This window comes from Oncorhynchus nerka, linkage group LG3 (genome assembly GCF_034236695.1).
Source record: "Oncorhynchus nerka isolate Pitt River linkage group LG3, Oner_Uvic_2.0, whole genome shotgun sequence".
Classification (NCBI taxonomy): Eukaryota; Metazoa; Chordata; class Actinopteri; order Salmoniformes; family Salmonidae; genus Oncorhynchus; species Oncorhynchus nerka.
Genome location: NC_088398.1, coordinates 51316127 through 51332436, shown reverse-complemented (window position 1 = coordinate 51332436; position 16310 = coordinate 51316127).

Here is a 16310-nt window from a genome sequence, read left to right as displayed (position 1 = left end):
CAGACTCTTATTATACCGCTCAAGTTATACACTTGCACCCCCCCCCCTTCCCCAATACAAATGTAAATATTGGACTTGAAATTGTGCCTTCCTGTATTATACTTATGCTAAAATGTTTATTCTATTCTACTGCCATTTACTGTTCGTATTCGTAATTTTTATGATTTCTTATTGTTGTGGTTGAGAAGGAACCTGCGTGTAAGCATTTTGTTGGACGATGTATACCATGCGTGTCAGAGGAGGCTGGTGGGAGAATCCATAGGAGGATGGGCTCATTATAATGACCAGAATGGAATCAATGGAATGGAGGCAAGCAGGTTGTTTCCATGTGTTTGGTACCATTCAATTGATTCCATTCCAGCCATTACAATGAGCATGTCTTCCTATAGCTCCTCCCACCAGCCTCCTCTGATGTATATCCCGTACATACGACTAATACAACTTGAAACTTGTGTGTGGGTGTGCACATATGCATTTGTGTGTATGTTCAGTATGTGCATGTGTGCCTGAGTGGGCTTGTGTGTATGTTCAGTATGTGCATGTGTGCCTGAGTGGGCTTGTGTGTATGTTCAGTATGTGCATGTGTGCCTGAGTGGGCTTGTGTGTATGTTCAGTATGTGCATGTGTGCCTGAGTGGGCTTGTGTGTATGTTCAGTATGTGCATGTGTGCCTGAGTGGGCTTGTGTGTGTGTTTATGTGTGTTTATATGTGTGCATTCATGCATGTGTATTTGTACGGACACATTGTTGTGTGTATATGTGTCTTTCTGTGACTGCATGTACGTGTGTGTGGGCAGCCAGGTCAGTCACAGTGTGCTGGTCTCTGTGACACACACCCTGCAGTGGTGTCCCCTGCCTGCAGCAGGCTGTTGTTTGAGCCTGGGCCAGAGCTAAGCTGTGTGCTGGTGGACTGTCACTCCCACTTACATCTGCCCTCTGATCAAAGCCTCTACCACAGCCCCCCTGTGGTCCGCCTGGCTCACCCCCTACCCTCCTTTTCATTCCCCCCTCTCCCTCCATCTCTCCCCCCTCTCCCTCCCTCCCTCTCTCCCTCCTCTCCTCTCCCTCCCTCTGTCCCTCCAACCTTGACTCCTGCCCCCCTCGCCTGGCTGGGCTGGCACACGGAGGATCGGACGCCAGGCTACTACCACAGCACAGCCTGGCAGAGAGAGGGAGGTAGAGAGAAAGAGAGAGCGACAGGGAGGGAAGGAAGGAGGGCGAGAGAGAGAGAGAGAGAGAGAGAGAGAAGGGGGACATACTTAGGCATTGCGTTATAGCTAGTGGGGACACACTGAGAGACAGAAAGAGGCTTGCTGGTTGGTTGACGACCCCGTTGAGACACCTTCTTTATGAAGTCATAAAGAGAAAGGCTATGGCTGGACTACTCATCCATTAGATTGACCTTCCTTTTCATAATCAGCCCTTGTCAGCAAGCAGCCCCTTTTACAGCCCAGGTAATGGGTGTTTATACTGTATATACATGCTATATATGACCAAGGTACCCATATATTTGACATAACCATATAATAATAATTATCGTCGCATAGGGGTAATCCCACCAGTTTGCACATTTAACGGGCGGTGATTGACAGTTTGGAATAAATCTTCTCATTTGCTTGTACTCACTGGAATTAATTACCAGCCAATTGTGTCAAACATATTAATTTAAAAGATTATACATTACATTAACCAAGCGCCTTATTAGCTAGGGTTACATACGCTACGCTTGGGTTTCTGCATTGAAATGAAATCGCATCAGGCAGGAAATGTGGAACAATTTTCCATGGTTAGTTCGCCAAATAAGTATGTGTGTGTGTGTGTGTTTGTGTATGTTTTTCCCCCTATTTTTCCTGGGACATAGATAACTCACCCACCAATGCCTATCCATCCCTCATTAGAAGACCGGCCCAATCCCATAATAGTTCTCCCCCTGTTAAATCACTCGGCGAGAAGCTCACCACGCTATACTGTTGTACGCCATTACATTTCAGAGGTGGCTCGCATGTTTGACATAAAATAAATCGCAAATAGATGAATTCATAATTGGACACGCTGCTCATGCTGGGAGAAAAGCACTGCGTCACTGACTAAATGAGTTCTTCAGGGGTTGTTGCTATGGGGGGTGGGAGAGAGGGTAGTGATGGAGGGTGGTGGAAATGAGGGATAGAGGATTTGTGGTGCAGCTAGGCAGCGCTTCGAGAGAGCGAGAGATAGGGAGAGAGCAAGAAGAAAGAGAGACAGGCAGAATAGAGAGAGGAGAAAGATAGAGGAGAGAGAAAGAGAGAACATTGGGGAGAGAAGGAGGAAGAGAGAGAGTTCAGTCCCTGGTGGGGGTGGTAAAGCTTGGTGTGTTGCTCTAACAGGCTTGTCTCCCATTAGGAGGAGTAGCAGTGTAGTTTAGCGGGGGCTGCAGAGGTGGAGAAGCAGTCTGAGCTGCGGGGAGAGGTACGGATGAGAAGGGCAGGGGGGATAGGGGAAGAGGGGGAAGAGAGGATGAAAGGAGAGAGAGAGAGGAGAGGACAGAGAGTGAGAGTGGAGAGGAAAAGGAGAGAGATGTGGTCGAGGAGAAAGGGTTAGCAGCAGCAGGGGTGAAGTCTGGCATGTCCCCTACCGCTGGGAGCCATCCTCAGAAAGAGGAAAGTTGGGGCATTTCCTTTAAGCTGCCTGCCATACTGGAATCAGCTGAGGCTGAGACTGGGGTAGGCTTTGGCTGTGCTCAGCTTTTTTTAAAGGATGTGGTACATAGAAGCCCACAGGGGGCAGGTTACTAACAGCATCAACACAGCTAGACTAGGTGCAGGTTACTAACAGCATCAACACAGCTAGACTAGGTGCAGGTTACTAACAGCATCAACACAGCTAGACTAGGTGCAGGTTACTGACAGTATCAACACAGCTAGACTAGGTGCAGGATACTGACAGCATCAACACAGCTAGACTAGGTACATGTTACTGGCAGCATCAACACAGCTAGACTAGGTGCAGGTTACTGACAGTATCAACACAGCTAGACTAGGTGCAGGTTACTGACAGCATCAACACAGCTAGACTAGGTGCAGGTTACTGGCAGAATCAACACAGCTAGGCTAGGGGCAGGTTACTGACAGTATCAACACAGCTAGACTAGGTACAGGTTACTGGTAGCATCAACACAGCTAGACTAGGTGCAGGTTACTGACATCATCAACACAGCTAGACTAGGTGCAGGTTACTGACAGCATCAACACAGCTAGACTAGGTACAGGTTACTGGTAGCATCAACACAGCTAGACTAGGTGCAGGTTACTGACATCATCAACACAGCTAGACTAGGTGCAGGATACTGACAGCATCAACACAGCTAGACTAGGTGCAGGTTACTGACACCATCAACACAGCTAGACTAGGTGCAGGATACTGACAGCATCAACACAGCTAGACTAGGTGCAGGTTACTAACAGCATCAACACAGCTAGACTAGGTGCAGGTTACTAACAGCATCAACACAGCTAGACTAGGTGCAGGTTACTGACAGTATCAACACAGCTAGACTAGTTGCAGGATACTGACAGCATCAACACAGCTAGACTAGGGGCAGGTTACTGGCAGAATCAACACAGCTAGGCTAGGGGCAGGTTACTGACAGCATCAACACAGCTAGACTAGGTACAGGTTACTGGTAGCATCAACACAGCTAGACTAGGTGCAGGTTACTGACATCATCAACACAGCTAGACTAGGTGCAGGATACTGACAGCATCAACACAGCTAGACTAGGTGCAGGTTACTGACAGCATCAACACAGCTAGACTAGGTGCAGGTTACTGACATCATCAACACAGCTAGACTAGGTGCAGGATACTGACAGCATCAACACAGCTAGACTAGGTGCAGGTTACTGACACCATCAACACAGCTAGACTAGGTGCAGGATACTGACAGCATCAACACAGCTAGACTAGGTGCAGGTTACTGGTAGCATCAACACAGCTAGACTAGGTGCAGGTTACTGACATCATCAACACAGCTAGACTAGGTGCAGGATACTGACAGCATCAACACAGCTAGACTAGGTGCAGGTTACTGACACCATCAACACAGCTAGACTAGGTGCAGGATACTGACAGCATCAACACAGCTAGACTAGGTGCAGGTTACTAACAGCATCAACACAGCTAGACTAGGTGCAGGTTACTAACAGCATCAACACAGCTAGACTAGGTGCAGGTTACTGACAGTATCAACACAGCTAGACTAGTTGCAGGATACTGACAGCATCAACACAGCTAGACTAGGGGCAGGTTACTGACAGCATCAACACAGCTAGACTAGGTGCAGGTTACTGACAGCATCAACACAGCTAGACTAGGTGCAGGTTACTGACAGCATCAACACAGCTAGACTAGGGGCAGGTTACTGACAGCATCAACACAGCTGCAGGTTACTGACAGCATCAACACAGCTAGACTAGGTGCAGGTTACTGACAGCATCAACACAGCTAGACTAGGTGCAGGATACTGACAGCATCAACACAGCTAGACTAGACTAGCATCAACACAGCTAGTAGGTGCAGGGTTCAACACAGCTGACAGCATCAACACAGCTAGACTAGGTGCAGGTTACTGACAGCATCAACACAGCTAGACTAGGTGCAAGCTACTGGCAGCATCAACACAGCTAAACAACTTTTTCATTTTATTTAACCTTTGTTTAACTAGGCAAGTCAGTTAAGAACAAATTCTTATTTACAATGATGGCCTACCCCAGCGAAACCCTAAACCGGACGACCCTGGGCCAATCACAGCCGGTTGTGATACAGCCTGGAATCGAAACAGGGTCTGTAGGGACACTTCTAGCACTGAGATGCAGTGCCTTAGACCGCTGAGCCACTCGGGAGCCTGACTACACTCCCTGTTTCTGGAGAGGCAGAGCTGAATGGAATACTAATGATTGGACTTAGTTTAATTTAACGATATTGAATGGGTTCTTAGGCACCTAGAAATGCATAACATAATTTGTTCATTTTTTGGGACGTAACATATCATCCAAAATGGATGATGTTGTACATAACTTTTCAATTGTGTACAATTGGCTTGTTAGCACACCTTTCAAAATCTACTATAAGAAATTATAGAAAACCTCTGTAGCATTACTTCCAAGCTCCAAGGCCCAGAGAGACATGTTGCCTAGTGATCCAGTGACTGACTGATACAGACTACCATGTACAGTAGCAGCAGCCAAAACAGCAATCAAGGCGTCAGAGATGCAGCCAGCGGTCACAGAGACAGTCATGTGGATATAAGGAGACGTGTGTGTGTGTGTAGGGACAGTATGAGGAGATGTGTGCGTCTGTGTGTATGTGCGTGTGTGTGTGTGTGTGTGTGTGTGTGTGTGTGTGTGTGTGTGCGTGTGTGCGTGTGTGTGTGTGTGTGTGTGTGTGTGTGTGTGTGTGTGTGTGTGTGTGTGTGTAGGGACAGTATGAGGAGATGAGTGTGTATGTGTCTAGGGACAGTACAAGGAGATTAGTGTGTGTGTGTTTAGGGACAGTACGAGGAGATGAGTGTGTGTGTGTTTAGGGACAGTACGAGGAGATGAGTGTGTGTGTGTGTGTGCACTGGCAGGGGGGATGGGGGATTGAGACTAGAGTCTGCATCGTACGAGCAGATATTACTCTGCTTGAGGGTTTTGCTGAGGTCGATAAGGCCTATATTTACTGACAGAGAGAGACATGCACTCGTTCATACTGCGAAGCGCAGGTCATCAGAGCATTATAGATACACTGACTTCGTTCTCTGCTAGGTGGTGGGGGACAGGGAGGACAGGGGGAAGGACTTTTATCCTCAGGGTGGGTGGGAGGTTGGGGTGATGGTAGGGAGGGGTCATGTGCTGTGTTCTGATAGTGAGAGGCAAGGAGAGGGGGAGGTGGAGGAGATTGGGAAGAGGAGGGAGGGGGAGGATGGAGAGTGATCTTTAGGCAACTCAAAGAACATCAAGGAAAAGGGTAGAGAGATAGAGTGACAGAGAAAGGGTAGGAGAGAGAGAGTGACAGAGAAAGGGTAGGAGAGAGAGTGACAGAGAAAGGGTAGGAGAGAGAGAGTGACAGAGAAATGGTAGGAGAGAGAGTGACAGAGAAAGGGTGGGAGAGAGTGACAGAGAAAGGGTGAGAGAGAGAGAGTGACAGAGAAAGGGTGAGAGAGAGAGAGTGACAGAGAAAGGGTAGGAGAGAGAGAGTGACAGAGAAAGGGTAGGAGAGAGAGTGACAGAGAAAGGGTGAGAGAGAGAGAGAGTGACAGAGAAAGGGTAGGAGAGAGAGAGTGACAGAGAAAGGGTGAGAGAGAGTGACAGAGAAAGGGTGAGAGAGAGTGACAGAGAAAGGGTGAGAGAGAGAGAGAGTGACAGAGAAAGGGTGAGAGAGAGTGACAAAGAAAGGGTGAGAGAGAGTGACAGAGAAAGGGTAGGAGAGAGTGACAGAGAAAGGGTAGGAGAGAGAGAGTGACAGAGAAAAGGTGAGAGAGAGTCACAGAGAAAGGGTAGGAGAGAGAGAGTGACAGAGAAAGGGTAGGAGAGAGAGAGTGACAGAGAAAAGGTGAGAGAGAGTGACAGAGAAAGGGTAGGAGAGAGAGTGACAGAGAAAGGGTGAGAGAGAGTGACAGAGAAAGGTTAGGAGAGAGTGACAGAGAAAGGGTGAGAGAGAGAGAGTGACAGAGAAAGGGTAGGAGAGAGAGTGACAGAGAAAGGGTGAGAGAGAGAGAAAGTGCATTCTCAGCTGGGTCGGTATTAGTGCTGTGTTGGTGCTTCCTGTGCCAAGGAGAGGAATACATGTGGAAAAATGGAGGGGGAGGGAGAGAAATAGCTGGGACCAGGGAGGGCATCCATTTAAAGGGAATTAAATAGGAATGAGCGAAAGAGAGGAGGAGTAGAGTTTGACCCTTTCTCCTCTAGCCCCTGTGCCTCTCCCTCTCCTCCTCCCATCCCAAAGGTTAATTTGATGCTAATATGGCCTATATTGAGAGGGCGATCACTATCTCGGGCTCCAGCTCTGAACTTCACCTGCAGGCCATTGGATGGAGGTGGATGGAAGTGGAGGGGGGAGCCATGGTGGAAAAAGCAATTTCTACGTGGAGCACATGAGCCATACATCATAGAGGCCAGTCTGTAATGGAATCGATGAGGTGCAGGAACACAGCGGCCCAAATGGTGACCTGAGCAATGGGGCCCATTCCTCTGAATAATGTTGGCCTCTGTTATTGCTTGCTTGCTTGGGCCTGGAGTGTGTCTGTACTGTAGTACAGTAGGGTGGGGGGTGTTTGCTGGTGAAGACAATCCTCATATTAGTGAAGAGGGTGACAGAAAGTGACAGGGACAGAAGAAGAGAGAGAGAAAGAGAGAGGTCCATTCCCTGGTGTTTGTAGGTATAGAAGATCCCCATAGATTGTCCTGTCCGGGCCGGCCTATCGGCCATCAGAACCTTTTGACAGAACGGCCTGTGGTCATCGTGGTGACCATTTACGCCGGTGACGGGGCGGGGCCTGAGAGGTCAGAGGTCAGGTGTTTGATTGAATCCCTGTCGCTGGGGAGCCATGACAACAGCACACAGCATTCCAGCTGAGAGAGAGGAGAGAGAGCAGATCAAAGCAGCACTCCATCAATAGCAACGTACTGACAGCCCCACAAGCCCACAGGTAGATTCCCTCTCCACTAGGCTACATCTGTAATGCTACTTCTGATCACAGACAGAACCATTGTCAGACGACGTCTGAGTCACATTTGATTTCTGGGTTGAAATTTTTGTTTTTGCTTAGAGATTTTCTAGTATTTTGTGAAGAATCTTGATATTCTGCCAGAATACTATTTTCCTGATGAAGGGAAAATGTTGCAGTTAACTAGAATTCATTAGCTTCTCTCTCGGGGGGGGGGCGAAATAACTCCCCATTGGTTTTCCCCTTCAAATTCCAATAGATTTTTAGATCCCTTGTACGTGCTGAATCTTAAAAGGTTCATTCCAAATGCCAATTAGATAAATACAGTGTAGGTCTTAAATAATTCATTGTTTCTACTAAAAAAAATCACAAGGATGGAGTGTTTGATGGAATAACCCCTCTAATATCCACATGTTCTTCATATCATGGCCTCTCAAACGGGCATGACCAGGGCGTGTGTACATTAAGCGTCAGAGAGTAGGAGTGCAGATCTAGAGTCAGCTCGTCCATTATGTTACAGTATGTTCTAAAATGTCCTATTGATCCTAGAACAGCACTCCTATTCTGAGTTGCTTTGTGAATACGGGCCCATGGGGGACTTTCTACTTCTAAGAAGCACTATTCTACGTCTAACAGCACTGACACGAAACAACTGTGGATAAGTTGAACTCGCTCGCTCACCCCTATGACTGCCATCCCACCCGCTATCCCCATGTTATATACGAGTCAGTGAAGATCCATTCAGACCCAGTTGGACCCGCTCATGACAAGCCGCTCGCATCGACCACTAGTCTCCTGCATCAATAACTGCTGTGGTGTGGCTGATCATCCCTGTGATGTGTGTGATGTGTGTGATGTGTGTGATGTGTGTGTGTGTGTGTGTGTGTGTGTGTGTGTGTGTGTGTGTGTGTGTGTGTGTGTGTGTGTGTGTGTGTGTGTGTGTGTGTGTGTGTGTGTGTGTGTGAGAGAGCATCCCTGGCATGGCTCACCTCCTCTGTATCAGCCAAATGAGGCAGATGAAACTGCTGCTATATCTATCTGCTCATCAAACACAGCTCCCATTCACGCCCACTGACACTTACATATTTCTGCCATTTCTCCCATAATGGTGGCTGGTGCTGATAGCAAATTATTCATGTGTTTGTAAAAGAGGGTATTTCTTCACACTGTAGTCGTTCACACACACCTCTTCAGGAGATAAAATGTGTTTTGTGGTTGGTTGGTCAAGCCTCATTATGGCAGCCTGAGCCCATATTCTTAATGTGTCTCAGAGCATGAGTACTGATCTAGGATCAGTTTTGCCTTTGTGATGAAAAAGGTTACATAGACACGGGGGGGGCCTGGTCTTAGATCAGCTCTCCTATTCTGATACACTTTATGAATACAGGCTCAGGAGCACACATGGCTGAAAGTAAAAGAACGGAGGGAATTCAATAAACACAGTCTGTAGCCTGTCATTATCCTACCATGTTTTTGGAATGATTCATAGCATTTCTACCGATGCATACTGGGAAGAAACTGGCGATGCATTAGACATAGCATGGTTGTGGAGTTGGCTGGATTCTACAGATGATGGAGTTCACTATTTCCTCTGTGTTATTACCCCCCTGGGGCGCTTAAAGAGGGTGCTTTCTCTGTTGAACGCATCCTACCGAGGTCTCGTCTCACTCCTGCATGAGAGGCTGTGTGTTACATGATAATACATCCCCATTGACATGTGCACGCAGACATGTGATGCTCACTGTGGAGACCACTGAGCAACACATTCCAGGATTCATCATGGGGAATATTGCTGGAATATTTGGTACTCACCCCAAAATAGCATTCGGGAAGATATGGATGGAGGGGATTTGTCAGTGATCTTGTGATAATACTTTCGGCTCCACTGTGCAAGAGAAGCATGAAGGTATATAAAACTTTGCAGAAAATCTATAATTAATCAGAAGACAGATTATCCTCACAAATAGTAAATCATAATGAATTGATATTGCAGACCTGGTTTATTATGTAGCCTTTTCAAACCATTGGTCCACAGTGTCCCGCTGAAACAGATTGATGGGAGTTTCCTTATAAAAATTCCACAGGACTTCCGACCTTAACCAACCGAATCAAATCAATTCTACTCTAATGAAAGGCAGTTAGTTCATTCACATGAGCATCAGTTTTTATTTACAATAGAAAAACGATAAAGACACTGAGCGCTAAAAAGACACTAACTGCCATTTTATCACCTATTGTAATCTCATCACCCTCCCTAAGTGTTAATGAATTCTACTCCCCCAGATGAGATCTGCTGCCTGAAAGTTCTCTAATTAACATGTTCCTGTAGCACCATGCTAGGTTGTTTTTGCTCCTTCATTGCATTCTCATTTGCCTAATGTGATGATCTCCCATTTGTATTTTGTGGGCAGTTAATTGAATCTCTTTTGATGTGTTTATATTTTTAGGGGGAGAGACCTGCAGTTAGCTTCATTGTGGGAGCTAGACGCTAATTGCTAAATAAGAGCCGGTTAACATCAGCTGTTAATTTATTTGGAGAGATCAGAGACAAACAGCAACAAATATGTTAACAGAAAATAGAAAACTGGGCTGGATCTACAGTAAATAAAATTAAACACACCAAACACACTGAATATTGGACAACTGCAGGAAAAGACAGGGAAAACTTCAGGAAAAGACAGGGAAAACTGCAGGGAAAGACAGGGAAAACTGCAGGAAAAGACAGGGAAAACTGCAGGAAAAGACAGGGAAAACTGCAGGAAAAGACAGGGAAAACTGCAGGAAAAGACAGGGAAAACTGCAGGAAAAGACAGGGAAAACTGCAGGGAAAGACAGGGAAAACTGCAGGAAAAGACAGGGAAAACTGCAGGAAAAGACAGGGAAAACTGCAGGGAAAGACAGGGAAAACTGCAGGAAAATACAGGGAAAACTGCAGGGAAAGACAGGGAAAACTGCAGGAAAAGACAGGGAAAACTGCAGGGAAAGCCAGGGAAAACTGCAGGGAAAGACAGGGAAAACTGCAGGGAAAGACAGGGAAAACTGCAGGAAAAGACAGGGAAAGACTGGGAAAACTGCAGGGAAAGACAGGAAAACCGCAGGGAAAGACAGGGACAACTGCAGGGAAAGACAGGAAAACTGCAGGGAAAAACAGGGAAAACTGCAGGAAAAGACAGGGAAAACTGCAGGGAAAGCCAGGAAAACAGGGAAAACTGCAGGGAAAGACAGGGAAAACTGCAGGAAAAGACAGGGAAAACTGCAGGGAAAGACAGGGAAAACTGCAGGGAAAGACAGGGAAAACTGCAGGGAAAGACAGGGAAAACTGCAGGGAAAGACAGGGAAAACTGCAGGAAAAGACAGGGAAAGACTGGGAAAACTGCAGGGAAAGACAGGGAAAACCGCAGGGAAAGACAGGGACAACTGCAGGGAAAGACAGGGAAAACTGCAGGGAAAAACAGGGAAAACTGCAGGAAAAGACAGGGAAAACTGCAGGGAAAGCCAGGGAAAACTGCAGGGAAAGACAGGGAAAACTGCAGGAAAAGACAGGGAAAACTGCAGGGAAAACTGTAGGAAAAGACAGGGAAAACTGCAGGAAAAGACAGGGAAAGACAGGAAAAACTGCAGGAAAAGACAGGGAAAACTGCAGGGAAAGACAGGGAAAACCGCAGGGAAAGACAGGGACAACTGCAGGGAAAGACAGGGAAAACTGCAGGGAAAAACAGGGAAAACTGCAGGAAAAGACAGGGAAAACTGCAGGGAAAGCCAGGGAAAACTGCAGGGAAAGACAGGGAAAACTGCAGGAAAAGACAGGGAAAACTGCAGGGAAAGACAGGGAAAACTGCAGGGAAAGACAGGGAAAACTGCAGGGAAAGACAGGGAAAACTGCAGGGAAAGACAGGGAAAACTGCAGGAAAAGACAGGGAAAACAGGAGGAAAAGACAGGGAAAACTGCAGGAAAAGACAGGGAAAGACTGGGAAAACTGCAGGGAAAGACAGGGAAAACCGCAGGGAAAGACAGGGACAACTGCAGGGAAAGACAGGGAAAACTGCAGGGAAAAACAGGGAAAACTGCAGGAAAAGACAGGGAAAACTGACAGGAAAACTGCCAGGGAAAACTGCAGGGAAAGACAGGGAAAACTGCAGGAAAAGACAGGGAAAACTGCAGGGAAAGACAGGGAAAACTGCAGGGAAAGACAGGGAAAACTGCAGGGAAAGACAGGGAAAACTGCAGGGAAAGACAGGGAAAACTGCAGGAAAAGACAGGGAAAACAGGAGGAAAAGACAGGGAAAACTGCAGGGAAAGACAGGGAAAACTGTAGGAAAAGACAGGGAAAACTGCAGGAAAAGACAGGGAAAGACAGGAAAAACTGCAGGAAAAGACAGGGAAAACTGCAGGAAAAGACAGGGAAAACTGCAGGGAAAGACAGGGAAAACTGCAGGAAAAGACAGGGAAAACTGCAAGAAAAGACAGGGAAAACTGCAGGAAAAGACAGGGAAAACTGCAGGGAAAGACAGGGAAAACTGCAGGGAAAGACAGGAAAAACTGCAGGAAAAGACAGGGAAAACTGCAGGAAAAGACAGGGAAAACTGCAGGGAAAGACAGGGAAAACTGCAGGAAAAGACAGGGAAAACTGCAAGAAAAGACAGGGAAAACTACAAGAAAAGACAGGGAAAACTGCAGGAAAAGACAGGGAAAACTGCAGGGAAAGACAGGGAAAACTGCAGGAAAAGACAGGGAAAACTGCAGGGAAAGACAGGGAAAACTGCAGGGAAAGACAGGGAAAGACTGGGAAAACTGCAGGGAAAGACAGAGAAAACCGCAGGGAAAGACAGGGACAACTGCAGGGAAAGACAGGGAAAACTGCAGGGAAAAACAGGGAAAACTGCAGGAAAAGACAGGGAAAACTGCAGGGAAAGCCAGGGAAAACTGCAGGGAAAGACAGGGAAAACTGCAGGAAAAGACAGGGAAAACTGCAGGGAAAGACAGGGAAAACTGCAGGGAAAGACAGGGAAAACTGCAGGGAAAGACAGGGAAAACTGCAGGGAAAGACAGGGAAAACTGCAGGAAAAGACAGGGAAAACAGGAGGAAAAGACAGGGAAAACTGCAGGAAAAGACAGGGAAAACTGCAGGGAAAGACAGGGAAAACTGTAGGAAAAGACAGGGAAAACTGCAGGAAAAGACAGGGAAAGACAGGAAAAACTGCAGGAAAAGACAGGGAAAACTGCAGGAAAAGACAGGGAAAACTGCAGGGAAAGACAGGGAAAACTGCAGGAAAAGACAGGGAAAACTGCAAGAAAAGACAGGGAAAACTGCAGGAAAAGACAGGGAAAACTGCAGGGAAAGACAGGGAAAACTGCAGGGAAAGACAGGGAAAACTGCAGGAAAAGACAGGGAAAACTGCAGGGAAAACTGTAGGAAAAGACAGGGAAAACTGCAGGAAAAGACAGGGAAAGACAGGAAAAACTGCAGGAAAAGACAGGGAAAACTGCAGGAAAAGACAGGGAAAACTGCAGGGAAAGACAGGGAAAACCGCAGGGAAAGACAGGGACAACTGCAGGGAAAGACAGGGAAAACTGCAGGGAAAAACAGGGAAAACTGCAGGAAAAGACAGGGAAAACTGCAGGGAAAGCCAGGGAAAACTGCAGGGAAAGACAGGGAAAACTGCAGGAAAAGACAGGGAAAACTGCAGGGAAAGACAGGGAAAACTGCAGGGAAAGACAGGGAAAACTGCAGGGAAAGACAGGGAAAACTGCAGGGAAAGACAGGGAAAACTGCAGGAAAAGACAGGGAAAACAGGAGGAAAAGACAGGGAAAACTGCAGGAAAAGACAGGGAAAGACTGGGAAAACTGCAGGGAAAGACAGGGAAAACCGCAGGGAAAGACAGGGACAACTGCAGGGAAAGACAGGGAAAACTGCAGGGAAAACAGGGAAAACTGCAGGAAAAGACAGGGAAAACTGCAGGGAAAGCCAGGGAAAACTGCAGGGAAAGACAGGGAAAACTGCAGGAAAAGACAGGGAAAACTGCAGGGAAAGACAGGGAAAACTGCAGGGAAAGACAGGGAAAACTGCAGGGAAAGACAGGGAAAACAGGGAAAACTGCAGGGAAAGACAGGGAAAACTGCAGGGAAAGACAGGGAAAACTGCAGGAAAAGACAGGGAAAACAGGAGGAAAAGACAGGGAAAACTGCAGGGAAAGACAGGGAAAACTGTAGGAAAAGACAGGGAAAACTGCAGGAAAAGACAGGGAAAGACAGGAAAAACTGCAGGAAAAGACAGGGAAAACTGCAGGAAAAGACAGGGAAAACTGCAGGGAAAGACAGGGAAAACTGCAGGAAAAGACAGGGAAAACTGCAAGAAAAGACAGGGAAAACTGCAGGAAAAGACAGGGAAAACTGCAGGGAAAGACAGGGAAAACTGCAGGGAAAGACAGGAAAAACTGCAGGAAAAGACAGGGAAAACTGCAGGAAAAGACAGGGAAAACTGCAGGGAAAGACAGGGAAAACTGCAGGAAAAGACAGGGAAAACTGCAAGAAAAGACAGGGAAAACTACAAGAAAAGACAGGGAAAACTGCAGGAAAAGACAGGGAAAACTGCAGGGAAAGACAGGGAAAACTGCAGGAAAAGACAGGGAAAACTGCAGGGAAAGACAGGGACAACTGCAGGGAAAGACAGGGACAACTGCAGGGAAAAACAGGGAAAACTGCAGGAAAAGACAGGGAAAACTGCAGGGAAAGCCAGGGAAAACTGCAGGGAAAGACAGGAAAACTGCAGGAAAAGACAGGAAAACTGCAGGGAAAGACAGGGAAAACCGCAGGGAAAGACAGGGACAACTGCAGGGAAAGACAGGGAAAACTGCAGGGAAAAACAGGAAAACTGCAGGAAAAGACAGGGAAAACTGCAGGGAAAGCCAGGGAAAACTGCAGGGAAAGACAGGAAAACTGCAGGAAAAGACAGGGAAAACTGCAGGGAAAGACAGGGAAAACTGCAGGGAAAGACAGGGAAAACTGCAGGGAAAGACAGGAAAACTGCAGGAAAGACAGGGAAAACTGCAGGAAAAGACAGGGAAAACAGGAGGAAAAGACAGGGAAAACTGCAGGAAAAGACAGGGAAAGACTGGGAAAACTGCAGGGAAAGACAGGGAAAACCGCAGGGAAAGACAGGGACAACTGCAGGGAAAGACAGGGAAAACTGCAGGGAAAAACAGGGAAAACTGCAGGAAAAGACAGGGAAAACTGCAGGGAAAGCCAGGGAAAACTGCAGGGAAAGACAGGGAAAACTGCAGGAAAAGACAGGGAAAACTGCAGGGAAAGACAGGGAAAACTGCAGGGAAAGACAGGGAAAACTGCAGGGAAAGACAGGGAAAACAGGGAAAACTGCAGGGAAAGACAGGGAAAACTGCAGGGAAAGACAGGGAAAACTGCAGGAAAAGACAGGGAAAACAGGAGGAAAAGACAGGGAAAACTGCAGGGAAAGACAGGGAAAACTGTAGGAAAAGACAGGGAAAACTGCAGGAAAAGACAGGGAAAGACAGGAAAAACTGCAGGAAAAGACAGGGAAAACTGCAGGAAAAGACAGGGAAAACTGCAGGGAAAGACAGGGAAAACTGCAGGGAAAGACAGGGAAAACTGCAGGAAAAGACAGGGAAAACTGCAGGGAAAGACAGGGAAAACCGCAGGGAAAGACAGGGACAACTGCAGGGAAAGACAGGGAAAACTGCAGGGAAAAACAGGGAAAACTGCAGGAAAAGACAGGGAAAACTGCAGGGAAAGCCAGGGAAAACTGCAGGGAAAGACAGGGAAAACTGCAGGAAAAGACAGGGAAAACTGCAGGGAAAGACAGGGAAAACTGCAGGGAAAGACAGGGAAAACTGCAGGGAAAGACAGGGAAAACTGCAGGGAAAGACAGGGAAAACTGCAGGAAAAGACAGGGAAAACAGGAGGAAAAGACAGGGAAAACTGCAGGAAAAGACAGGGAAAGACTGGGAAAACTGCAGGGAAAGACAGGGAAAACCGCAGGGAAAGACAGGGACAACTGCAGGGAAAGACAGGGAAAACTGCAGGGAAAAACAGGGAAAACTGCAGGAAAAGACAGGGAAAACTGCAGGGAAAGCCAGGGAAAACTGCAGGGAAAGACAGGGAAAACTGCAGGAAAAGACAGGGAAAACTGCAGGGAAAGACAGGGAAAACTGCAGGGAAAGACAGGGAAAACTGCAGGGAAAGACAGGGAAAACAGGGAAAACTGCAGGGAAAGACAGGGAAAACTGCAGGGAAAGACAGGGAAAACTGCAGGAAAAGACAGGGAAAACAGGAGGAAAAGACAGGGAAAACTGCAGGGAAAGACAGGGAAAACTGTAGGAAAAGACAGGGAAAACTGCAGGAAAAGACAGGGAAAGACAGGAAAAACTGCAGGAAAAGACAGGGAAAACTGCAGGAAAAGACAGGGAAAACTGCAGGGAAAGACAGGGAAAACTGCAGGAAAAGACAGGGAAAACTGCAAGAAAAGACAGGGAAAACTGCAGGAAAAGACAGGGAAAACTGCAGGGAAAGACAGGGAAAACTGCAGGGAAAGACAGGGAAAACTGCAGGAAAAGACAGGGAAAACTGCAGGAAAAGACAGGGAAAACTGCAGGGA